General features: G+C 39.8%; 1 protein-coding gene across 10 annotated transcripts in view; it reads left to right on the top strand.

The window, feature by feature from the left end:
* Positions 1-27,520, top strand: part of rbfox1 (RNA binding fox-1 homolog 1) — a 1,740,493-nt gene that overhangs the window by 687,341 nt on the left and 1,025,632 nt on the right. The window lies entirely within an intron of this gene.

A 27,520-nucleotide genomic window follows, 5' to 3' on the forward strand; every position in this document is an offset into this window, starting at 1 on the left:
CATCTAAGCATCAGGAGGCTCACTGCAGGTTTCTGCTGGTGTTTGTAGCCCCTATAGCAAACCTGCCTTCTTGGTGGAGCGAGGGAAACATAGAGTCATAGAGATGTACAGCATGGAAACAGACCCTTCGGTCCAATCCGTCCATGCCAACCAGATATCCCAACCCAATCTAGTCTCACCTGCCAGAATGTGGCCAATATCCCTCAATTTAAATTTCTCACACTTGATTTAATTCCTGGCTGTGATAATCCCTAGCTCCCTGCACCACACACACAGACCTCGACAACCCATTTTCTTTGAGACTCCCAACCATTTGTTAATTCATTACTTCATCTGTGTGGCTGTTTCTACAGTTGCTGAAGCAGCATGGTCTGAAATTCGCAACCAAAATCTCATAGGTCTGCTTTCCACCTTTAAGACATCCCTCAAAACCTGCTTTTGGTCACCTGACCTAATATCTCCATCTCTGGCCTTATGTCTAAAGTTCTCAATAGTATTTTTGTGAAATTATAAGCATGATAATAAAAATACAAACTGTTGTTGATTTGACATTATTTTCAAATCATCACTGTTGCTGTAACATAGGTTATAACTGATAAAGAATCTGTTACTGGCTGGCCACTTCCTGCTATGCTTAAGAGATCACCTCAGATCCCACAGCAGGACCTGCAAATACGAATGGGAGACTGACAGAGCAACCTTCTAGATCTGCTGTCAATGTACAGATGTTCCATTTTCATCCATATTCTGGTGTCATTAATGAGAAATATTTCCTTTAACAGATCCATCCTGCGCACACTCTCTGTTTACATGGGACTCCGAGGCAGAATGCTAGGTCAGTAGCTCAGATAAAGAAATGCACTAAAACCTGACCTTTCACCCTTTCACCATTCAGCTTCCAAATCCATGAGTGGCTCCTCTGTTCCAGCAGGGAAAACACACTGCTTGTCCAGAAGTGGGCATTATTTTGATGGAATCTTTGTGAAATCACTTTGCAAAACTTATAATCTCCATGCTGCAGACAAAAAGGAAGAAATTGTCGGGAGGATTATTATGTGTCATAACATTAAGGACTTCTTTTGGTATTTATCATTGCTTGAATAATCACAAACATGTTTGAAATGACTTTGTTTACAATTTACTTAAAATGTCAAACATAAGAAACCTTTCTGTTATGTTTGCACAAAACAGTCAGACGAGATCTTTCCTACTGATGTACTTAAACTGCCCCTGCTTTAGAAAGCAGGGAAAAAAAAATCCTGTCAACAGTTTTGCAGAGGTCTCAGTCACTGATGACCCTACATAATTTTTTTTGTGATTGTACTGCAGAGTAATTTTGCCTGTGTCACCCAGCTCGGCAAGAACAACAGTACTGAGGAAATATGAATGAATTGATTAAAGATGTAGGGAGGACAAAGGAAATAATGCATTCAATAATATTTGAAAACCTCTTACAATATAGATTTCTTTCCATTTTAATATTTAAAATTGCATGGCATTAAATGCTGTTATTTAACATGTGTAAGAAAGATGTGTTTAACACGTAGAGAGACCTAAAGGCACATGTGCACAAATCATTGGAGGTGACAGTGGAGATTGAGAAAGTGTTTAATATGGCATATGGGATCCTGGGCTTGAAAAAGGAGAGGTACAAAGTGGTAATATATCTTTATAAAATAGTGGAAAAGTAATGGCGAACATTGATTCGCCCTCAATCCGGTTAATTTGTCCAATTCTGAGAAGGTTGTACATGTTTCAGAGAGGCTGTAGAACTGATTTATAAGAATGGGTCCAGGAATGAGAGCCTTCAGTTATGTATGTAGAGTCGAGATGTTTGGACTTCTTTCATTTAAGAGGGCGTTTTCCAGAGATCTCAAAACCATGAGGGGTCCAAACTGAGGAGGTAGAGAGACAGTGATTCTGTTGGCAGTAGGGTTGATAACCAGAGGACACCAATTTAAAGTGATTGTCTAAAACAGCAAGGGAAAGTGTGTTTATGTAGCAAATGGTGTGAGTCTAAAATGGACTGAGAACATGGTGAAGTCAGATTCCATTGTGGCTTTCAAAAGGGAATTGGATAATACACTAAGGATTAAAAAAAATGCCAGAACTGTCAGGAAAATGTGGAGGGTGGTGAATTTCCCTTGCAAAGAGCCAGCACAGACACAATAGACCAGATGGTGTCCTTCTCAGTTGTAGCTATTCAATGATTTGACATCATTGTTTAAAATGCATCTCGTAATTTGAAGCCACAAGGAAGAATGTTGGCATCTTATTCTATTGTGGAGAAAGTGAGGTCTGCAGATGCTGGAGATCAAAGTTGAAACTTTATTGCTGGAACAGCACAGCAGGTCAGGCAGCATCCAGGGAACAGGAGATTCGACGTTTCGGGCACAGGCCCTTCTTCAGGAATGAGCAGAGAGTGTTCAGCAGGAGAAGATAAAAGGTAGGGAGGAGGGACTTGGAGGAGGGGAGTTGGAAATGTGATAGGTGGAAAGAGGTCAAGGTGAGGGTGATAGGTCGGAGTAGGGTGGAGGCGGAGAGGTCAAGAAGAAGACTGCAGGTCAGGAAGGCGGTGCCGGGCTGGAAGGATCCGGCTGAGACAAGGTGGGGGGAGGGGGGATGAAGAAACTGGTGAAGTCCAAGTTCATCCCCTGCGGTTGGAGGGTGAACTGGTGAACTTGGACTTCACCAGTTTCTTCATCCCCCCTCCCCCCACCTTGTCTCAGCCGGATCCTTCCAGCCCGGCACCGCCTTCCTGACCTGCAGTCTTCTTCTTGACCTCTCCGCCTCCACCCTACTCCGACCTATCACCCTCACCTTGACCTCTTTCCACCTATCACATTTCCAACTCCCCTCCTCCAAGTCCCTCCTCCCTACCTTTTATCTTCTCCTGCTGAACACTCTCTGCTCATTCCTGAAGAAGGGCCTGTGCCCGAAACGTCGAATCTCCTGTTCCCTGGATGCTGCCTGACCTGCTGTGCTGTTCCAGCAATAAAGTTTCAATCTTATTCTATTGTTCCTTGGGTTTCGAGCTAAGGATTTTCTAAGAGATTGGGTGGCACAGTGGCTCATTGGTTAACATAGCCACCTCAAAGCACCATGGACCTGGGTTCAATTCCACCCTTGGGCAATTGTCTGTGTAGAATTTGCATGTTCTCCCTGTGTCTGCATGGTACTCCATGAGGTACTCCGGTTTCCTCCTACAGTCCAAAGATGTGTAGGATAGATGAATTGGCCATGGGATAATTCAGGGTTACAGGGTCAGGGGAGTGGGTCTGGGATGGATTGGTCTTCAGAGGGTCAGTGTGGACTCGATGAGCTGAATGGCCTGCTGTCACACTGTAGGGATTCTATCAGCCTATCTCTCAGATTCAAACTGAATTTAAATGTTCCTTGAAGTAACAGTAGGATAGCTTTTAGAAAGAATTGTTGATTATTTTCCCTGGTCTCTATAGAATCAAATGCTTAAAGCAGAGATTAGCAAAGTCAGCCTGTATTCTCCAGAGTTTAGAACAGTGAGAGCTAATCCCATTGAAAATACTTAAAGGGTAACTGCAGTTTTTCCTTGGTCGGGGAGTCCAGAACCAGACGATACAATCTGCAAATAAGGGGGAAATGTTTTAGGAAGAAGATGAGGAGAATTCTTTTTCCTCAGCGGGTTGTGAATCTTTTGCAATTCTGTACCACAGAGACCTGTGGAAGCTGAGTCTTTGATTATATTAGAAGTAAGGATTGATAGATTTCTGAATGCAAATGGTGCAAAGCATTATGGGGATGATGTGGACCAAAGGGATTGAAATGTTCAATCAGCCAATGTCATATTAGATAGCAGAGTAGACGTGGTAGACTGAATGTGGGTTGAGAGTGTGTTGCTGGAAAAGCACAGCAGGTCAAGCAGCATCCAAAGAGCAGGAAAATTGACATTTCGGGCCGGACCCCTTCATTAGGAATGAGATGATTCCTGATGAAGGGCTCTGGCGTGAAATGTCGATTTTCCTGCTCCTTGGATGCTGCCTGATCTGCTGTGCTTTTCCAGCAACACACTCTCAGCTCTGATCTCCAGCATCTGCAGACCTCACTGTCTCCCTTGGTAGACTGATGGCCCATGTTTTGAGGTACCTATAATAAAGCAAATACATTCAGTAGTTGACAATGACAAATTGATAATCACTTCAGTAAAACTGCTAATGTTCTCCTAATTTGAGATGATATACACAACCATTAGTTAGTTGTTTTGAAAGTGCTTTTCTGACCTTTCAATGCTGTTAAATTATTCTGTGAACATTTGAAATGTATGAAATGGGAGCAAAAGTTAACAATCAGGCCCCTTGATCCTGCTCTCCCAGTCAAGAAGGTCATGGCTGATCAGCTTGTGTTTCGCATTCTGCATTCCCATCTACCTCCAATAAACTTTGATTCCCTTGCCTAACAAGAATCAAGCTATATCTGTCATCAAAATATTAAATTACCCTATTTCCACCGTGTACTGAGGCAAAGTGTTCCAAAGTTACATAACCCTCTGAGAGAAAAAAAGATTCACCTCATCTCTGCCCAATAAAGATGACTTCCAGTTTTAAAACAGTATCCCTAGTTTTGTCAGTTCTTGCAAGGTTAGTTGAGTATTTGACATGAAGAGTATCTGCTTCTGAAAAGTAGTCAGAAAAGAGATTTGGTGATGCTAATATCAACATTTCAATGATGTTAGTAATAAAGCAAATCTTTGTGAACAACATTAATTATCAAAGTAACTGGGGAGGCAATAGGCTAGTTTATTATCACTGGAATACCCGGGCTAATGTTCTGGTGACAAGGGTTTGAACATTCAACCAGGGTGGATGATAGAATTTGAATCTGACAAGAATCTAGAATTAAAAAGTTGGTCTAAGACTGACCACTGTTGATTGTAGAGTCGAAAAGTGTGGTGCTGGAAAAGCACAGCAAGTCAGGCAGCATCAGAGAAGCAGGAGAGCGATATTTCAGGCATAAGCCCTTCATCAGGAACGTCAGCCCTTCATTCCTGATGAAGGGCTTATGCCAGAATCGTTGACTCTTCTGCTCCTCGGATGCTACCTGACCTGCTGTGCTTTTCGTGTGCCATACTTTTCGACTCTGACTCCCCAGCATCTGCAGTCCTCACTTTCTCCTCCACAGTTGATTGAAGTAAAATACAAACATCTGGTTCACTAATGTGCTTCAGGAAAAGAAATCTGCCATCCTTACCTGATCTGGTCTACATGTGGTTCCGGACCCACAACAACGTGGTTGACTTTTAGGGCAGTTAGGTTTGGGCAATAAATGTTGGCCTAGCCTGTGACACCCACATCTTGTGAACAAATAAGTAAAACACAAAAATTGTCCCCATCATCAGGCCACTATCAGTGTTGCAAGTGCAGGAAAAGAACACTATGTGCACACCTTGATGTTGCAAGGAACTAGTTGAAAGTTGATCCCTGTGTATGATTTTTTAAAATCTTAAGGCTTTATTGGCAGTTCCTTGGAATATATAGTGCCTCTGGGCATGTAGAACCTTGTTCAGTGACAGGAGTATCTCAGGCTAGAGCTTAGTTCCACTAAAAGAGCCTCCTCTCACTTTCCCACCTCTGTGGAATTCTGGATGTATCAGTCAGTTTGGTTATATGTTTCAGTGCCTGGACAATTATTATTCAGAGAAATTACAAAGTTTGATTCCATTCTATTGGAATCCTAAAACCAATTTTATTCAAATTTCAATTTTTGAGTATTGTGCACTGCAACTAGTTAAGATCGATTTATTATAATTATCATGCGACATGTCTGGAGAAGCCAGTATTGTTTGTCTCAGTGTTGAGAGATTCAGGGGAGGATTTAGCAGAAATGTTCAAAATTATGAAAGATTTTGATGATTAAGGAGAACAGAAATAGCTGGCGAAACTCAACAACAAGCTGATGAAGCAATTTCTGTTTTTGTTTCAGATCTCCAGCATATGCAATTAATTGTTTTATGATAATAAGAATGAACTGTTTCCACTCAGAAGGTTCTTATTTGATCAGGCAAACACTTCAGCTGCCGTTGAAACAGGCAGCAGGAAAGTTCACAACTGGTGGAATTGGAGTTGCTCACATGGGAGCAGTAGAGTTAAAATTCACTTGAATATATGAATGTAAGAACTCTGGTATAGCCAGCTCCCAATAAAGTCTGATCAATGTAAATGTAAACGTTTCAGTGCAGTAAGCCATTTCCTCCTCATTTATGTTTAAAGCATTTTTATTCCCAGCTGAAAACATTTCCCATTATCTACCTGTGAATGCTCTGCACACTAAACCCAGGCAGTCCTCTGCCAGATTCTGGATTAGTGGTGCTAGAAGGAAGAACGCCTCATCTTCCGCCTCGGAACACTTCAACCCCAGGGCATCAATGTGGACTTCAACAGTTTCCTCATTTCCCCTTCCCCCACCTCACCCTAGTTCCAAACTTCCAGCTCAGCACTGTCCCCATGACTTGTCTTACCTGCCTATCTTCTTTTCCACCTATCCACTCCACCCTCCCCCCGATCTATCACCTTCATCCTCTCCCCCACTCACCTATTGTACTCTATGCTACTTTCTCCCCACCCCCACCCTCCTCTAACTTATCTCTCCACCCTTCAGGCTCTCTGCCTGTATTCCTGATGAAGGGCTTTTGCCCGAAACATCGATTTTACTGCTCCTCGGATGCTGCCTGAACTGCTGTGCTCTTCCAGCACCACTAATCCAGAATCTGGTTTCCAGCATCTGCAGTCATTGTTTTTACCTAGTCCTCTGGCAGATTTAACCTGGAGTCAGTCGTATCATTTAGAAGTTTCATGGCTATTTTTGTGCAAAATGATTTTTTTGTATTGGTTTTGCTTAGTATGAATTGGTGAACAAATGAAGAGTAGTGTGCAGTACTATAATGAACAAAGGGGTTACAGTTTTCAGTCATCTTGCGGTATTTGCTAAATGTTCAGGATTCAGTGCTGGTGAGAAGACATCACCCCAGATAGTGACAGTATTTACAGTCCAGGACTCTTGCCATGCGTATTGACGTAAAATAGTTCTTGAAGTAATGTTACTGTTTAATTCCAGAGCAAGGAGCATGGAAACTAAGCGTTCAGGATACCAACTTGACTGAGGTCCATCTTTCAGTGAGTTGATCAATGTTCAGTTGTTCAGTGTTGCACAGATCTCACACCATTCCATCCTCCAATTCCTCACTCCCCCTTAGACCATGGACAAACTGGACGTTGATCATCAGTAAAGAAATTGGAAATAATTAAAGAGGGAAATTGGTAAACAAAAAAAATCGACCTGGAATTAAACAGTATTTCTGATACTTTGCTGTGCAGAAACAACTTACAAAATGAACTTCGTATTGCAACAAGTGAATATGCTTGATGAATAAATTTAATTTTCTCGTGCCATTTTCTTCTGCTCAGATGCCGAAAAGGAACTGCTTTTAATCAGTAGGGGGCAGTATGTTTCTATTTGAAATAAGCAGGGTGAAATGGAGCTAAAATCCATTGACATGCATTATGTACACAGATCAGGCCATGGGATGTTTATTGCTCCTTTCTCTTCCTGCGTTGTGGTGATTTTTCCCAATGCCGGATAGTGAATTCTTTTGTTGACGAACAGAATTTTATGAGTCAATTTCCATTGAAGAAAACAGGCTAGAGGACCAGGAGCAAACATAATGATTGAACAAAGAGAATAGAAAATTTTCAAATCAATTACATTAATGGCATCGGAGTCAGGAGTCAGAGCACTGTGGGTTACCACACGCTGCTGGGTGCAGACACTGCTATGCAGCTTGTACTTAATAAACAGCTAGTCTGAGCCGAAGTGAGTTATGGTGTAATTATCAAACCTTGCTGTGACTGTAAGGGCTATGCAAGGGATCACTTGTGTAAGTGTGACTGAAACAAAGCTTTGCACTTCTGAAGCTTTGGTAACAATATTGGCTTTTGTAGATTTTTTTTAATCTTCAGTTCTACTTGCTGAGATCACAGGAAGCCAATTATTTCCTATCCTCCCTTAAGATCCTCCAAGATTTTTGCCCTGCTTGTGCAGTCAACTGAGGCTTTTCACAGAATATACAGAACATTTGGAAATTTGTTTGTTGTTTAGAAAGGACCTATGGGTCATATGAACACAAAACAAAAGGAAGCCAGTAAATGGATCAAGACATCTACAGTGTAATGTATATGCAATACGTGGGAATAAACAGTCTGCTTTTAGCTTAATGTGAGGAGTATGTGATGCATTGGAACACACAATGCGCAGTAGTTGACAAATGCAGCCAGTTACTGTAGCGATCCCTGGTAATGGCATGTCTCATTCAACATTGTTTGTCAATGACCAATAGGATAATCAATTTCAAGCTTTGACACAAGTGATGACCTTCAGGTGAACTTGTGAACAATCTCTTGGAAGTGGTTATAATCTCTGTTAGTAGCCAAACAATTTTTCACAGGTATCACTGCTGAAAGTTTGACGGTAACTATGGGAGGTGGAAGTGATAAGACAGCTAACAGTTGGACTCAATTTGAGAAAGTTGGAAATGTGCTTTTGAGCAAATTAATTCAAGAAAGTCTCCATCTCTTGTTTTGTTTCTGAACAACTTTGCAGACTGTCACTCAGGTATGTAACATTATTGATTATACAGAAATAAAATTGGTACTTTACAAACAGGAAGAAAGCAACCTTCTTAACTACTGAGGACACCATTTGTTGAAAGCTAAACAATAATTAGACTTGTAAACGGTGCTGAGCATTCCTGACAGTATCTGAAGATACTTTCAGATCCTGATGCTTGGAAGAATAATGGGTAATTAAAACGGTTTTCACACAACCTCTACAGGTGGTGAGTTCTACACAGCCTTCAGAGTTGCAAGAAAACAAAGCTGGTTTTTATCTTAAAACAATCTGTAACGTGGTGAAAGGGCAAAAGACTGAAGAAATGGTGAAAATGGATTTACAGCACAATCTGGCTATAATTGGATATATGGCCTGAACAGCTCCCGAGGATGCAAGGGAGGGAGCCACACAACTGTAAGGCACACACTGGCAGTAAAGGGCAGGCTTTTGAGGCTGGATGGAGTTATGCTGCTCCTGCTTCTGAGGTACATAGACTCCAACATTCAGCTGTACCATGCTTATATTTCTGGCACTAAAGGTGCACTTTTTGTGCCAAATTGGGATTGACACCATGCATGCACACATCTGGTGCTATCTATGCCAGGTGGCATTTTGGCCAGCTCCTGACTGCAGCGACAGGGGACATGCACTGACAATGCTTGGAGGAGACAGATAGGGATGGCTGCTGATTTGAGGCCAACAGTACCATTTTAAACCGGAACCATCAAAACAGCCTCTTCTCTCAATCTCACACAGTTAGACACACACCTCCCCACCAGTGCTGCCAGATTAGCAGCTGATTGTTTTCCACAGTTGGGGAATGGTTTCTATTTCCAGTGGAACCTGGAACATGGATGATCAGATGCTGTATTAAGGTTGGGTCCAGAGTGTGCACATGGAATTAGCTATCACTTACCCAACAGCACAGCATGAGCTCCTTGCAGAAAGCCCTATACAAGCTTGGTGCCAGACCTACCATGCTGTTTGGGCCTACAGGCAGATGAAATTTAAATGGTGCTAGTCTTGCATGATCCTGGACGTCTTGCTGAGGGAGGGAGCCACACAACTGTGTTCCTACCACTGTTGCCCATTACAGTCATGGCATGAGGTAATGAGCAGGCAGCACTCGGCTTGAGTGCAGCCTAGAAGGGCTGTGCATGGATAATACATCATTGTGATCCCAGTGCCTGTTGTCAGACTTACACAGTATGGCCCTTTGTTTTGATGAATTCTATATATAATAAATACCCCAACTCAGACATTCCTCATGTTAATGAGAAAAATATTCCAAATGTAAAGCAAACCAGTGCACATTTTTTGTTCTGTTTTGCACCATTCGTAACCTGGTAAAGCGATTAACAATCTATGCTGATCTGAAGTTGCATTTGCTTCATTTTCTTTTACATATGGCTATCTCTAATTGATTTGGTCAAATATCCAGGGCTTAGATGCCTTCAAAAAAATACTGCAGTGCAGAGAAGTGCTAAAGAAATTCAAGTTGGAAGAATTCCTAATATTATTGCGCACTGCAAATCATCTGAAATAAAGAGCCTGTGTTGTTATACATTCCCAGGACAGTGATGTCCCTATTTTCCACATCGTGTGCTCATTAAGGAGATACCCCTGTTGTTTTACACAATATGCTTCTGTGTATTTCTATTGATGTTCATAACATCATTGGAGTATGTTGATAACAAGTGTACCTGTATTATCTTAAACCATGTACTGTAAGGATAGCAGCTTCCCTGCTGTTCTGCCCATTGTACCTTCACAAAAGGATGCCCCTTTACTCTTTTTGTAATTCAGCTAAAAATATTCTCAGGATCAGCCCAATGGTTCAGGTTATTCAAAATTATTGTTCAAACACTGAAAGCATGTCAGAAGGACATTCATATAACTCAATCTATTTATCTGTTCTGCTGAACATGTTCACAGTGTTAAAACCCACCTCCCCACCAGTGCTGCCAGGTTAGCAGCTGATTGTTTTCCACAGATGAGGGATGGCTTTTATTTGTGTTGCAGTGGGGCAGTGTTCCATTATCAAACCACACTATTCCCAGAGTTGGCCTGAATGAGAGAGCTTGTTTTTCAAAATATGTACGGTATCACAATTTACCTGACTTTGAGATCAAGATTGATTGAAAGGATGGACCAGGTTAAGGTGGAGATAGAAAACTTTGGAAGATGCCTCTCTCTGGAAGCTTTCACAGATTTGTAAGATGTACAAAATGTTTGATTCACACAGAAATGGTCTCTAATTTATCAATTCAAAAGTCATAGCTTACAGGAACTGCTGCATGTTTAATCTGAGCTTCTGCATGCAGAGAAAAGGAAGCTCCGGGCTGGGAGAAAATCTGTGCTTTTCTTTTCCTCTGTCTCTCTCCCTCTCTCTCTTCTTCTCTGTTACATGTTTCCAGCTCCAAGCTGCTCAGCCACCTGAGAACCAATCACACAGTTGTTGGCAAGTGAAAGGTCTGTGTCATTGATAACTGTCTCGTGTCAATAGATCAATCAACTTATTACAGCTAACAAGAGCTGCATTAGTGTACATCCCCAGCTTGAAATCATCTCCAATCTGAACTTCAGTTACTGTTTTGTTTCAACAGTGGTTCACAATGCCTGCTGTGGTTACTTACTTACAAAACTGTAGGATCTCTTTAATACACTGTTCTGTTTTCAAACAGTTCTTCCCCATTTCAGTCTTTTTTTGAAGCACAACTATACAGGCACAGTCCTTACAAGAGTTAAAACATCTTCCACAAACACATATGATGCAGCGCTTGTAAAATACATTCATTTCTATACAATATAAAATAATGGTATGTATAAATTAGTAACTTATATAACAATGAAAACATCCTTTGGAAAAGTCAAACTTCATAGGTTCACTCCAGCACCGTTTCACAGCTTTGATTTCCCTCTTGAAAATCTGCGAATACTGATTTCGTGCAACTGCAAATCCAGTTGGTGCTGCTTTTCCCCTGTTTAATTTTTAGTTTGGATTATTCATCCTGTACATGACAGCTTAGCAGCAAAGATTGCAAGGGACAGGAAAGATAAAAGACAGCCGAGTCAGCAAGATCACTACTTTGGCAAAGGGATAATACTCTGTGGCATGTGCAGGTCAGCAAGTGTAGAAAGAAGGAACAGTGCCAATGTCCCTTTGCTTCATTCATGGTTGAATGCTGTGAGGAATAATAGAAAGGACACCATGATTCCTCCTGGTTCCAAAGACCAGTATATATGACATTCACATTACAGAAGGATTGCAGAAATGGTGTAATGAGATAAATCGACTTGAAATATTCAAATGTAAAAATCAATATTGAGAGGTACATTATCTCAAATTGGCTGTATGAAAACTGGGCATTTTTCCCTCTGCGAGAAACACTCAGCATTTACAACAAGCATTTCAAATCCCAGGATTCAGCAGCTGTCCAGTATGCAAGAGCTGATGGCATGGGTTACCATTATAACAGCATCATTTGGTCTCTTTGTGCTGTCTGTGATGCCACTGTTGTGTATATAAGACCATAACAGATACAAACAGAAACAGGCCATTCTGCCCTTTCAAGTCTGTTTTACCATTCAATAAAATCATAGCTGATCTGCCATTGACCACAACTGCTGTTTTGTGCCAGCTCCTCATTGTGTCCCATTATTTCAAACCTCTATTTACCTCCTCTTTATTTATATTTGAAGCTGAGGTTGATAGATTCTTGATCTGTAGGGGTATCAGGGTTATGGGTAAAAGGCTGGAAAGTGCTTGTGAGATATGCTTGATCCTATTGAATGGCCGAGCATGCTCAAGGGGTCAAATGTCCCACTCCCCTTCCCATTTCTTCTGCTCTTTAAATATTTCCAGTGATCTAGCCTCCACAACTCTCTTGGGTGGAAAGTTCTAGATATTCACTGCCCTCTGGAATAAGAAATTCCTCCACATCTCACTTTCAAAAGAGTGTCCTCTTATTCCCTCAGGTTCCAGACTCTCCCACAGCTGAAAACATCTTCTAAATATCCACTCTGTCAAGCCCTCTCAGAATCTTCTATGTTTCAATAAGATTAGCCCTTATTCTTCAAATTCTAATGAATAAAGGTGACTTATTCCATGAAAGGAGAGGTTAGTTAGGGCTTGGATCAGGCAAGAGGTGTGCCACAGGTCCATGGAACTTGGTTAATGAGGTGGTTTTGGTGTGATACAACAAAAGATTTCACTAGGCCTTGCTGAGAAAAACCCTCTAAAAGAATTCGATGGAACTGGCACTTAGCCAAAAAAAGCAGAAGATTCAGCTCCTTATGAACTCATCACCACATACTCTCCCACTATTTTAGTATCCACAGTAAATTTGGACTTTTACGCTCTTTTCCTCTCCTCCAAGTCATAAATATAGATAAATGAGGCCCTAGAACTGATCATTCATCATAACTTTCCAAACTGAAAAGGACCCATTAATCTTCAACTGTCTGTTTCCTGTGTGTTAATCAATCCTCAATCTTTGCTAATACATTGCCCTCAATACCACAAGCTCCTATCTTGAGCAATGAGCTCTTAGTTTGTGTATATGTGAGCCAGCATTGAAGATTCCCATTAAGATCACTCTGCACATGTGCTATGGTTTGCATGTTTACAGAATGATCACCAGCACCATTCAGAAATATCAGGTTCACAAACCTGAGCCATTTTTGTAAAAGTGCATTCTTGTCTAAAAAGTATCAAAGATAGCCATGCTAATTTATAGTTTGGCATAGGAATAAAAGTTTGAGTTTGGAGATGAACTGATCAACATGGTTTATCCCTTGAAAACATTGGTTTCTAATGATAGCTTCACCATGAAAGAAAATGTTGTATTAGATTAGATTAGATTAGATTACTTACAGTGTGGAAACAGGCCCTTCGGCCCAACAAGTCCACACCGACCCGCCGAAGCGCAACCCACCCATACCCCTACATTTACCCCTTTAACCTAACACTACGGGCAATTTAGCATGGCCAATTCACCTGACCTGCACATCTTTGTGACTGTGGGAGGAAACCGGAGCACCCGGAGGAAACCCACGCAGACATGGGGAGAATGTGCAAACTCCACACAGTCAGTCGCCTGAGTCGGGAATTGAACCCGGGTCTCTGGCGCTGTGAGGCAGCAGTGCTAACCACTGTGCCACCGTGCCGCCCACTATGTCTCATGGTCAGTATACCTTTAAGAGACATACACATGATATCACAGCATGTGACCTGAGGGTATAGAGGTCTCATATTCCATTTTACCCTGTGATCATTTGGAGCATGATACATGACTGGAAGTACACTATAATCGAATATCTTAATGTTGCTTAGACACTGACATGCCTGTGAATGTAATGCTATCCACAACGATTAGTTTTATTAAATAACTTTTGGATTCTTTAATACCATGATATCCAGTGATTAAGTGTGAGGGACACTGCTACAACAAGTAAAACTATTTATCCAACTGCATCCTATTGGAGACATACTCACGTCAAGAATGTGCGATGTAAATAGGTAATCCACAACCTCAGTAAATCCAAAATCTGGCACGGCTTCTACCCCCAAAGTTGCTGAATTGAGGTGTTGTACCTGGTGACAGGTTTAACATTAATAATGCTTTATGTGGAGGAGAAAGATTAGGGGAATTTGCATGAGTTTAGTCATGAGACCTACTGAATTGCAGTCTATTAGGTCTCCACCATATAGCAATTGGTTCCCTATTCAATCCCATTCCCTTTAATAGCAACAACAAAGTCAGATACCTAATATCAACCAACATCAGCATGAAGGAGAAAATCTCACAAAACAGTGAAATGCTTTATTCTCTTCTGAAGGACAACCAAGGATAACATTTTAGATTTTCGAAATACTGTTATTGCAAATTAATTAAATCTAATATGAGAGTAATTTCAGAAGAAATATTGTTGCTTAGTGATTCCTTGTCGGGTAAAGATGGATTTTTTTTAGATTTATTTTCCAACACCGAAGAAAACACAGTATTGCAGCTGTGAGAAGGACATAAAAAAATTGGTGGTTCATTAGTGGAGGATGACACAGTAGCAAAGTAAAATGAACAGCTCTCCGTCCCAGGGATGGTCAAATCCGTATACATTAAAGGGAAGTATCTGCAGGAGCTCATTAATACTACCGTTAACACTGCTAAATAAAGCTGGTCCTGCTGTCCCTCACGCCATGTTACTGGTGTAGAAATGCCCCTGCTACCCTGCACGGCATGTTATCAGAATAGCAGTACAACCCCACCCCCAACCCGAAACACCACGTCTCCTCAGAATATTATTAAAATTGATAGCCTGTGAAAATGCATATGTACTTTGCTTCTGTATTAACATTTCAATGTCTTCTTTCTGATTAAGCTTAGGGCTCTTAATTTATTGTAAACATTATTGCTCAGACTCTCTTAAATTTAGATTATTCTGACATTAAGACTTGGGTAAAGGAAAGTGAGTTGAGAAATAGTGGGGTCAATTGTTAGTGCTTTGAACTGGTATTAGTCTGATGATGATCATTGCAAAATGGGATCGATAGCCTGATGCCTGTCCATCTAGCTCCATTGCAGTGGCTAAATGCTGTAATATTCATGTGATAAGCCCACTTTAACATGGAAAAACAAGGTCATGTGATGTAAATGGGGCCCAACTGCCATTTAACGTCAGTACTAGTTGCAGTCTGTGTTGTTGACATTCCAATTAGTTTCGTGGATATTGCAACCAAAGGTGTCCGCAAAAGGCAAATGTTGAGTTATTTCTAAGTGACTGGGATGAGCAGGAATACTTCACAGAAGTAAAGCTGTATCGCTGGCACTGTTGGCCCCCCACTTTCTGTGATCATGACCCTCCCAGCCCATGTAATTAAATGTCTGCCAGTTACCCTGACTCAATCCTCAATATGATGAATTGTGTAGGCTGTGTACAGTCAGTTCTGCTATAATGTGTGTTTCTTCAACGCAAATTGGCGTTAACGCGATTGAAGAATTTAGACCATTATTTGAGGCATGTGAACTTTTCTTACTTGTGTTGGCTATAATGTGATTCCAGTCTCATTACTTTAAATGGTGTGGCTATTGCCTGGTTTTCTATTAATGCAAGATCACATGAAAATGGAACTATCGTGTTATATCACAACTGATTGTACTCGGTGCTCCACAGCTTACCCATCACATTTAAATATGATAAGGGTCTTAAAATCCCCTTAGCTCTTTTACACCAGAATGGGTGGCTTGACCGAGCCTATAATTTTTATGCACCCAAGTGAATCATCAATGGAGAGCAATGACATGCAGGTTCAACAAAGATACAGGCAGAGAATGAAAGAAGCACCTGTTCAAAAGGGCACAAGTAGAGATTTCTGAGAACTTGTAAATTATAACTTAATTCTTAAAGAAGTTTGGGATATGAACTATCCTCAAACAACTGTAAATATGTGACTCACTCTGTTTGCTAGTTGCCCAAATGTGAGCTAGACTCAATCTGACAGGTAATGCAGCTGGACAATGACATACATTCTACACAGTATTTTCCGAAAAGGTTGGTAACTCTGCTATCGACGGAAATCGTTCAGCAAATTGAGATGTTCCTGTTATATCTCCATGACATAGGAGACCTGAAAATCACCCACTAAAAATCTGTCATTAGGTGCATTAGACGATATTCAAATGAAGTAGTTTGCTAGAGAATCCTCATTAGTTAATGAGTGTATTCTAGTCACCATGTTCTGAGAACTGGTGCTACATGCTTGCGAATACCAGTAAGTGTTCCAGATTTTATCACGGAACTCCCTGGGTTTACAGTGCAAAAGTTTGACTGCTGATATCCTGCATTTATACTTCAAGAATGCTTGACTGTAATTAGACTTGTTTATAAGACAGTTGTGATACTCCAGTAAAAACAGAGGTTACCAGGATTAACCCCATTAAAAAAAAATCACAGCATCAGATTATTCATGTAGCATTAATTTAAACAGGTAGGATTTATATTTACTTTGTGGTTTTCCTGCTAAAATTCATTCAGGACTTTTTTTTTTAACCAACCACTTGAGCTTTAACTATAAGAAACAAAATGTTGCTTTTCCATTGTTTGCTCACCTTTATACTTTTATAATGTTCTCTCATGATGCCCAATTGTTAACTGCAGAAGTCTGCAATGCATGGTGTCTCTGATCTAATTTGAATTCTGGGAGCTCCTGATCTAATCCTATTGAGAAACAACACAACTGATAAAATATTGATAACAGCAATTTATCATTAATATTGATTCAGCAATCATGTGAATGTGAAGTTTTGGATAGTGCCCAAATTTGCAGTGTACTTACGTAATAATTTCCATTTGTCAAGTGCATTGGAGTCAGTAAACAGCTCTTATAATCAAGCCAATGTTGTGTAATACAAAACAAGCAAGCAAAAGACGAGATAACTGTAACCATTTTTTAGAGTATTTGATTTATATATTATACTTAATGTATAAAAATATAGACATACAAAAATGAGAAACTCAAGGTATAAAACTAGCTGATCCTGAGTTGAAAGTGACAGAATGTTTCCATCACCAAAGTTGCCATGTCTTTCAGAATGATTGAGCTTCCTGAGCTTCAGGGAATTTAATAGGACTGAATTTTCATGGTTGACATGTTTTAAGTCATTTGTCAAAATTCATAGCAACCAAGCCATTTACTGGAACTGAATGCTTAATCACTCTCAGTGGAAAGGGAAGAAAGCGTGGCTGAGAAGGGTATTATGGTGTAGCAGGCTCGAGGGGCCGAATGGCCTGCTTCTGCTCCTATTTCCTATTTCCAATGTTTATTGAACTTTCTGCTGCAAAGAAGGCAAAAGCACAAAAGTCCTGAGATTGCTCAGCTGTTTGGAAACCAATGTCTGTCAGTCCTGCAGTAGTTCATTGGAAAACAGCAAATAAACCTTTATACCGAATTGTCCATTTGTATGATTTCTCTGGGGTTTCTGTCGCTTCTCAGCTGAAGCTATGATATACAATTAGGAGAACCACTTTGAGAATTGCAGGTCCAAAGTTTGACTTCTATGTGGTGGGGAAGATGGATATTGGTTTGATTATTAATGCATATTACTTATTACCTTGTATGTAGCAGTGTGATATTGCCTGATTCTTGGTAGTCCAGTTGCAGGTATTCAGCAATTTATTTCATAATGCAACAGAAAAAGAGAATTTTATAGAAAATATTAAAAAAAGCATGAGCCTAAAATAAGAAAACGTGACTTGTCCCAGTCATGGTTTGTAGTTCATTTCTCCTCCTTTCACTCATCAGCACCATGAGGCTCATTTAAATGGTACTATTACTCTCAGATCCTGGTATGTAACTGCATCATGCATAATTACAATGTTTTATCCTTTCCTTGTTTATCTGACAGATCACATATCCCTCTATGTGTCCCTCGCTGAACAAAGAATTTCATGTTTAAAATTTATTTTCCACAGTATTGTGTTTTTTTTTAAAGCTTCATCAAATGTACTCATTCACTCACTCCTTTTTTTAAGAATAACACCCAGTCTCCCAATGGCCAGAGAGCTACTGCCAGTTAACTTGCATTTTCTGGAATCTGACTTATGAAATTACCACCATATCATTAGTAGTTCATTATTCCCCATTTTATAAGAGGAAAATCAATAGTCTCTTTGTCAATCAATATTGCTTTCCTTATTTTGTTGCTACAAATTTTAAAGTTGAAAAGTGTGGTGCTGGAAAAGCACAGCTGGTCAGGAAGAGTTGTCATTTTGGACATAGGTCCTTCTCATCTCCTCATGCTTCAAACTTTAACAAGAAAGAGTACAGTTTGCTTTAACATCTGGGCCATTTTTATGAATAAGACCGAGCGCTGAACCCTGAGTTCCCTTATTGTATTGTCATCTTAAGTGACAGAAACAATAATAAAAAGCAGGGCATTTTGTCATGAATTTCATTCCTTCATATATATCACAGAGATTGTGTATACTGTACATGAAAAAGCATACAAAGCAGTAATTCAATTAAGAGAATCAGATGGAATCAAATGAAACTGTAAGGCTGCATTACTGCTTTCAAGTCGTTTGGATGGATTTTGTTGACATCCACAACAAGTTTTTATACATACCTTGTGTCCCAGTTTTCTTGATGTGAAAGTTTAGATGATGGTAGAATTTGGAAATGATATTGCATTGTACTGGACAAAGGGCCTATTTTATGATAAAAAAGTCTGAAGTGCAATGTACAATACATCATTTGACAGACATGACAGCACTACCAATTATATTTGCTTTCTGTATTTGATTCTAACAAATATTGCTGAAATATAATGTTGATTGACCATTCTGACTGTGTTTGTGCAATAGGATGGTATCATGGAAGCTGCTGTTTACTCAAACATGCCAAATACAGTGACCATGTCCCCAGTCTCGAAACACTCAAAAAGTTGTTGGAATTCACCAGAGATTGTTCAAGTGATTGCATACGTGAAGTTGTATAAGATGCTGTGCAATCAGAATCTCTTTGCAAGTGAGAAATTCCTATCAACAAGCACTCTATGCATACTATTTACTGAGAGCAAAGACAGCAGAAACGTCCACTACAAATCTATTTAGGCAACACCATGAAAAATCAATGTATTTGCTGTCACTGTGTTTCATGAGATGTCAGTAAAGTATGATTTTTAGAAGTTGTAAGGTGAGAGGTTCTTGTGTGATATTCAGTCTTGCACTGACAAAATGGCTAGCTGTTGACCTAGAGGATTGGTGATTGCCTTCATGGGATGTAGATGTCAAAATATTTGAAATCAAGTTGTTCATATTTCAGCAACATTTCTTTTTTTCTTTTCTTTTTAGCCACAATTGTTTGAAATACTTGAGAGTGACTACCTTTTTCAAAGGTGCCTCAACTTTGACAGTGAGAAAAAGGATTCAGCTTTTGCTGAGCTGTAGTATCTCCTTGTATGGAAATTCTAAATTCCAGCTCTCATTAGCACAGATTAACAAGGAGAGAGTGACAATGTGTGCAAGTGTATTGCTAGCTCACCTGAACCTGGACATTAACTCCCTTATCACCAAACATTTCTTTAACATTTACCCCTAAGAGATTCTGCCATCTCCCGTGACTAGCAACACAATATTTTTGCCATTTTCCCCAGTACTTTTACTAATTTAAATTTCTAATATTCAAAACATGGATTTAAATAAAATTTAAAAATTCTAACTATTACATGTTTGACAATAACTGTGTTAGGAAGCTTTACTGGACTTTCCTTTCTACATTTTAATTCCTTAATTAAAGGAAGCTTTAGGCTCTCTCACAGTTTGTGCAGTCCCTCCCTGACTGGCCCTGCTATGCTCTCGTCATATGAAGAAGATAGGTCTCGCAGAAGGTCTGTTTTAGTTAAGGGGCTCAGGAACAATCCAGTACCACTGTGGCCCAAATTGATTTTGTGGAAAAGACAAGGAGCTTCACAAGAAAAAAAAAATAGCACTTACTCATTAGGTTCCTCTTTGGTTGGACCTCCAGCTAATATACGTTTCAACAAGTCTGTCTTGAAATGGCAATTAGTGTCCCGGATTTGCCACTGGGTCATAATTTGCATGTTAAAAGGACATTTTTAGTACTTGATGGATTTTTTTTTGTTTTGCCATTTTGAAACTCCCAGCTCCATGTAATATTATCCAATATGTTATCTTCCAAATGCCAGGATTGTGAAAAATACACAGGGCTCCCCTTAAGGCAATTAGGCTATTAAGACATTTTCCATTTCACACATTGACAATTTTTTTTCAGTTTAATCCAGTTGTAGATTCAAACTGAACTGTTAACCTTGAATATCATGTTGGAATTTTGCACAGAAAGCGAGACTTGAAAACCGATACCCTGCCATCTGATTAGGGCAAATTACTAGGGGGTGATTTGAAGCATTTCTGCTGCTAATTTGCAGTTTATGGTTTTCTGTCCTTTAATATTAATAGGAAACGTTTTTGAATAAGTTTTTAACACATTTCACATAGCTAGTGAAATGGGGTGGCATGGAGGCTCAGTGGTTAGTACTGCCCAGGTTTGATTCCACCCTCAGGTGACTGTCTGTGTGGAGTTTGTACATTCTCCTTATGTCTGCACAAGTTTCCTCCAGGTGCTCCGGTTTCCTCCAACAGTCCAAAGATGTGCAGGTTAGATGGATTAGCAATAAGAAATGCAAGACTAGAGGGATAGGTTAGGGAGTGGCGGGTCTGGGTGGATGGTTTTCAGAGAGCCAGTGTGGACTCGATGGGCCGAATGTCCTGCTTCCACATTGTAGGGATTGTATGAATCTATGATGATTCAAATGACTTTCAGAAAGACTCTTAAGAAATTTGTCTATTGCTCGTGATGTATGTCAAAGGTCCTTAAGATTCAAGTTATATTTTGCTAATCAGATAATAGAATCCATTCATTTTTGAGCCAATTTATTTTGCCAGTATTTGTAATAACCTGTTCCATATTGAGAATAAACACTTCTGATTGTATACCACAATTTTAATAAAATATGAGCAATGCTATATTTGATAGTCTGAATATTTAGACCTTGCTTTGACCTCTAATTCCATTCATTCCACAACAATCTGTGTGCTTACTAACTGGCAAGTGCTGGAATTGACTTTTAGTGAATGTATTTATTGAAAGTGCAAGGAAGGCAGTTTGTGAAGGGGAAATAGCCAGTCTGACCAGCAGAGCAATTTACTGTGATTTCTGAACAATCAGAGGACAGTACTCAAAAGTTCAATATATGCCTACCAGCGCAGGAAAGGCCACCTCTTTTAGATGAGTAATCAGGAAAAACAGTGAGAATGTAGAGAAGGGTATGGTGGAGAATTGATTACTTTTGTTGGTTTTTCAAGAGTATATGGATTTCTGTTAAAGAACACTTTTGTCTACAATTGTCCACCCTTTTTAGCCTATGTAGTTTTTTTTAAAAGCTCTGGAGTGTAATTATCAGCTGACATATAATATATTTCTGTTTCTCTCTTCCCTTCAATATTATTTTGAACTCCGAAATGCATTGTTAAAAAATTATATGCCACCAGTTTAGTCTAATGATATTTATTGCTCTCTCTTGATGAAGCTTTTATCATTTAACGTGCATGTCCGTGCACGCACAAATACAGACAGGTGCATGCATGCACAAACAAGCATTGTGTAGGTGAAATTCAATAAAATCAAACCTTGGAATTGTGCAAAAAGCTCCTGTTTTTTCCTTTAATAAATCATAAAGAAATTTGCAAGTTGGTGCACAATTATTTTAGTTTCTAATTGAATATATTCCTAACTTGGAAAGGAGTTTTTAAATGGCTCTGCCACAAGGAAAGACCCTTTGTCTTGACCTTGCTTTCAACCAAGAGGAATCTTTCCATCATGATAAGAATACAACATCTTATGTTGATTTTTCTTCATCTCTGCATCTAACAGGCAAAATGAGAATTGAGTTTAACCAGGGAATAGTGTCAATGCTATTTCTGCTTACCAAGAGAATTAGTCAATCAGAGCTTTTCAATCTGAATCCTTTCAGGACAAATGTTTAATTTCTCGATCAGCACTGGTTCAAAGAGACAATAAGGTAATTTTTTCTACCTTGAGAGTCAGTAATGAAAGTTCATCAACTAAAATTATCACTCAGGAAGAGTGCTGAAGAGTTAAGAAAAATGCCCTTACGCAGAGGGCTAGTGTAACATAAAATATTTGAGTACTGGGAATAGTTAAGGCAGAGATTATTGCATCTTTTGAGGTTGAAATAACTATGTAACGTTTGAATTATAGGAAAAAACACTGCTTCAAGAAGAAAATGAAACAGCGTGATTAGTATAGAACTGCTATAGTCCAGAACCAGTCTAGGCACAATTGTGAAATAGCTCCCTCATAACTTACTTTTTTTTAATCGCAAAATACCTTGAAACATTGAGCAGCACTGTCATTGCACAGTGCCAATTTCATACGATTTTCAGGGTTAAAACTAATTGCTTTGTTTTCATAAAGCTACGTTCTACATTGGGCTCACCATTGGACTTTCTCAAGATGGAGAAGTTTTGGGAATTACATCTTTTGGCAAATTTGGAAAGGGTACAGCTAAATGTAAGGAATGCAACAGCTTAAAAATATCTGGTAACTGGGGATGGGAATTCAAAATTCCAAAAGCTGTTGATGTTTTATGTACAGTTTTCAATTTTTTCAAATGCAATATGTGGTAAAATGATCCTGTGAAAAACCTAAAGAAAGGTAATGTGAATAAGTACGCAGAAAGGAACATTCTTGCAAAAGATTCCTCATTGCACATGCCCATTGTCAGACAAGACACACACTCAGGCAAAAAACTGCAGCTGACTTGTGTTAAGTGCTTAGTATTCCAAAAGCATACAAGAAGCCCTCTTCAGGCACAGAGGTAGCAACCCTCCCCCTGACCCAGGGGACCTGAGTTCAAGTCCCACCTGCTCGAGAGCTGTGTAATAAAGTCATTGAATGAATTGATGAGGAAAAATAGTCCAATATTGGACAGGTACGGTGGTAGTGTCCCTACCTCTGAACTAGGAGGCTTGGGTCAAGTCCCACTTGCTCCTGATGTGTACAAGCAGCCTGTCTGAACAGGAAAATCAGGAAGTGTGCAGTGGTAGTGTTCCTACGTCTGAGCTAGATGGCCCCAGGATCAAATCCCATCTGATCCAGAGGGATGCACTGATACCTTTTAACAGGATGATTGGCAATTTTGCAAGATTGTACACCACTACTGCACCATAAAAAACAATTTTGTCAGAGTAGATATTTTCTGAAGAAGAGCCACTGAACCCAAATGTTGACATTACTTTCTCTCCACAGATGCTGCCAGACCTGCTGAGTTTCTTCAGCACTTTCTCTTTATGTTTTAGACTTCCAACTTCCACAGTTCTTTGTTTCCATCCGTTACTGCTCATTAACATTACCAATGCTGAATCCATCAACATCCTGGCAGTTGCTATTGACTAGAAGTTTAACTGGAGCAGTCGCGTGAATGTTGTGAGCACAGGAGTCTGGGAATTTGTGCAAATGATTCAACTTCGACTCCTCAAAGCCTGTCCAGAATCTGCAAAGTATAAGTCAGGAGTACAAAGTTAAAAATCACACAACACCAGGTTATAGTCTAACAGGTTTATTTGGAAGCACTAGCTTTCAGAGTGCTGCTCCTTCATCAGGTGGTTGTGGAGTATAAGATAGTAAGACAAAGAATTTCTAGCAATAAATTTGCTCTAAGTTTGCTACAAATCCTGTGTCTTCCAATCTTGTACTCCACAACCACCTAATGAAGGAGCAATGCTCCAAAAGCTGGTGCTTCCAAATAAACCTGTTGGACTTTAACCTGGTGTTGTGTGATTTTAGCTGAAAATGTGTTGCTGGAAAAGCGCAGCAGGTCAGGCAGCATCCAAGGAACAGGAGAATCGACGTTTCGGGCATAAGCCCTTCTTCGCTTTGTACAACCCAGTCCAACACCAGCATCTCCAAATCATAAGTCAAGAGTGTAGTGTAATTCTCTCCATTTGCCTCATTGAATGAAACTCTATCAAGAAGCTTGACAACGTGCAGGATTATGTGGCCCACTTCTTTGGTAATGTAATGACCAGTTTAAATATTCACTCCCTGCACTGCTAGTGTTTAGTGAAAGCAGATACACTGCAGTAACTTACCACACTCTATCACCTAGACAAACAAGGGCAGCAGACACATGGGACTAGCACTAGGACCTGCAAGATCTCCTCCAAGATACCCACCTTGCTGTCTTGAAACAAAGTTGCTATTCCTTCAATGTCATGAGGTCAACATGCTGGATCTCCCTTCCTAACAGCACAATGGATCTACCTGCATCAGATGGATTGATTCAAAAAGGTAAATCATTGCCACCATCTCAAGGCAAATAGGGCTGGGTGATAAGTGCTTACTTAAACAGCAATGATTACTTTCCATGAATGAATGCCAAAGAAAAAATAGAAATGATCCTTCAGTCATCTTGCTGGAAGTCGAGGCAATACATTTGAGGGAGGTAGTGACTTTGTCTGCCATTGGTCATTGGACTTTATGTGTACTAGAGATGAGTTGCAAGAACCCTTGCAACTGGGGTCATGGTTACTATTCTCAACTGGCTCCATGCATCTGAATCACATAGTGTTAATTTATATTGGTCCTTGCTAAATGCATGTACCAATGCCTGCTGATCTGATTGGTAGCATAATGGATGGTTGCAGGCAGATTTATTCTGATACCTGCTGATATCCTTGACGTCTGGACTAGAATTTTCAGTTCCCTCAATATATACTAGGTCTTGCAATAAACAGTAGTGCATTAAAAAAATCCTCAGCTTCTGAATTGTTATTCCCCACCTCTGCCATATGAATCAACTTGTTCAGACATATGTCCAGGACAGGTGGGATTTGGATATAGTCCTTCTGGCCCAGAGATAGAGACATTGCACCACAAAAGCCCTTCATTTTTCTCTCTCCTACCTTTATGAGAGGCTCTGTTTAAGTCCCAGTATTAATCTAAACCATCTAGCAACATCCACCGGCATGTATACTTAAACTCTGCTGCAGTCATATGAAGGGTTAAAGTTTAATAAATCTATTTTAGTTTCTCACCATTGGAATATAATAGCTGGACAATCAACAGCATAATTGGAGCAGTAAAAGGAGTTTAACAGGAATTCAGGGACGAATTCTGTAATGCTGAGTCTTGTTCCTGTGTGTTTCCATTTTGGAAGAGAATGCAGCAAAGAAAATGTAATAACTTTCAGCTTCTTGGAAAGCTAAAAACAGACATTGCAGGGGAACCACCCCACACCAATACAGTTTATCCTAAAATATGGATTAACAATTGAGTCAATTACCCTGAATGAAATAAAGATGATGGAGGTTGTAATTTGTTGCAACAGCCTAAATTATTGATCTTATTATGTACTCAAATGCAATCCTCATAATCATACATTTCTGTGATATAATGTCAACAATCTTCAACTAAAACCTGCACACACCAGGTTTATGTGCAAATTCCTTGAACTATGAATGAATCTTTTGAATCCTTTGTATGATACACGGGCATAGCCCTCCTGATGTTATTGTTTTTTACCTGTAGCATATTCTGTCTTAGTCAGACTAGTCACTAATTCATAACAATTAATGCAATTATTTGCTGACTTTTTTGCTTCCCTTATACCTACTTTACCTTTCATTTATTTCCATGTGACAACTGAATATCTTTAAAGACACATGCATTTTAGTTTCCAAATCTTGCACATGATGATATAGGACTGTACTGAATCGTACTTTTAAGATGGTTATTGTATAATAGTAAAGGGCAGCCGGTTGCTCAGTGGTTAGCACTGCTGTCTCACTGCGCCAGAGACCCAAGTTCAACTCCAGCCTCAAGCAACTGTGCAGAGTTTGTACATTCTCCCCATGTCTGTGCAGGTTTCCTTTGGGTGCTCTGGTTTCCTCCCACAGTCCAGGAATGAGCAGGCTAGGTGGATTAGCCATGGGAAATGCAGGGTTTCAGGGATGGGGTGGATCTGAGTGGGAAGCTCTTCGGAGAGGTGGTGTGGATCTGATAGGCTGAATGGCCTGCGCCCACACTGTAAGAATTTTAAATGAAATAGCAGTGTGCTTTTAGTAAAGCACATGCTCTTGTATGCGGTCTTCATTCAGGTTGTGTTAATGATGTTATTTATTTGTATTTGTGTGTGCATGCGTATGTTACTTGACTCAATATACTGAATAAATCATGATTAATTTCAATTTACAATATTGTACATAGAAAACATAAAAGTCCACGATGCATCTTAACCAGTCTATGAGCCATTGTATGGAACTTAGAAGCTGTGGTGGCACACAGGAGTAGTGTTAACTGTCTAAACAGGGAAGGTCTTCTGCTATCAGATTTGGTCAATAAATTCAAGCTAAGTACACAACAGGAAAATTGCAGAATCGCACTAGGCTGATATGACACCAGCTTCTTGCTTCCTGAGGGCAAGGCTTCATATCTGTACTATTAACTTCTTCAATACACTGCAACCAAGCTCGGTGATGAAATGTGCAAAAGGGATGAATGATTGATGGACCAAGGTTCCCCTAGAGTGGAACAGGCAGTGTGGAAGCTTTCTTTAATATCATACTTTATATACAACCCAGGGTCAATCCCAGCTCGGAATATACAGTGCATGACCTGCACACTGCAGAAGTATTGATTGTGTTCAAACTGCCAGCAACTAGAATGATTTATTTATGCAGCACCACAGCTTTCTGGTTTTGTGGTGAGCCCTTTAGCTGTGATAGCTCAGTATCTTTACAAACTTACACCTTAGGATTCTTTTTTAAAAAAGGACTTAATTAAACCCTGCGTGGTTTAGCTAATGAATCAATTCCTTTCATTGGATATCCACATCAAAAGGCAAAAATAAAGTTCGTAATCTCGAAAGAGCATACACCAATAAAGGAACTATTGCTTCACATGGTAATGCTTTTTCACCTGAGGTTGAAGACAAAATCCTGTAAATAGGTGGATGTTTCATTCTCATGAGTTAGTTCATCAAATAGCAAAGTCCCTTGTATCCTGCTTTACTACTTTGTTCCTAATCAGTTAAATTTGGGGTTTGTTGTTAGTTATGGTTCATCAGTTTTTCCCTTCTATTCATCTGAAAGCCATCTTAGAGTCATACAGCACGGAAACAGACCCTTCAGTCCAACCAATCTATGCCGACCATAACACCAAACTAAACTAGTCCCACCTTCCTATTCCTGGGCTATATCCCTCCAAACCATTCCTATTCATGTACTTATTCAAGGGTCTCTTAAATTGTGCCCATTGTTGTAATTGTGCCCACATCTACCACTT

This window comes from Chiloscyllium plagiosum, unplaced genomic scaffold, assembly GCF_037043375.1.
Source record: "Chiloscyllium plagiosum isolate Xiang-an unplaced genomic scaffold, Cpla_swu_hap1 HiC_scaffold_20, whole genome shotgun sequence".
NCBI classification, from domain to species: Eukaryota; Metazoa; Chordata; class Chondrichthyes; order Orectolobiformes; family Hemiscylliidae; genus Chiloscyllium; species Chiloscyllium plagiosum.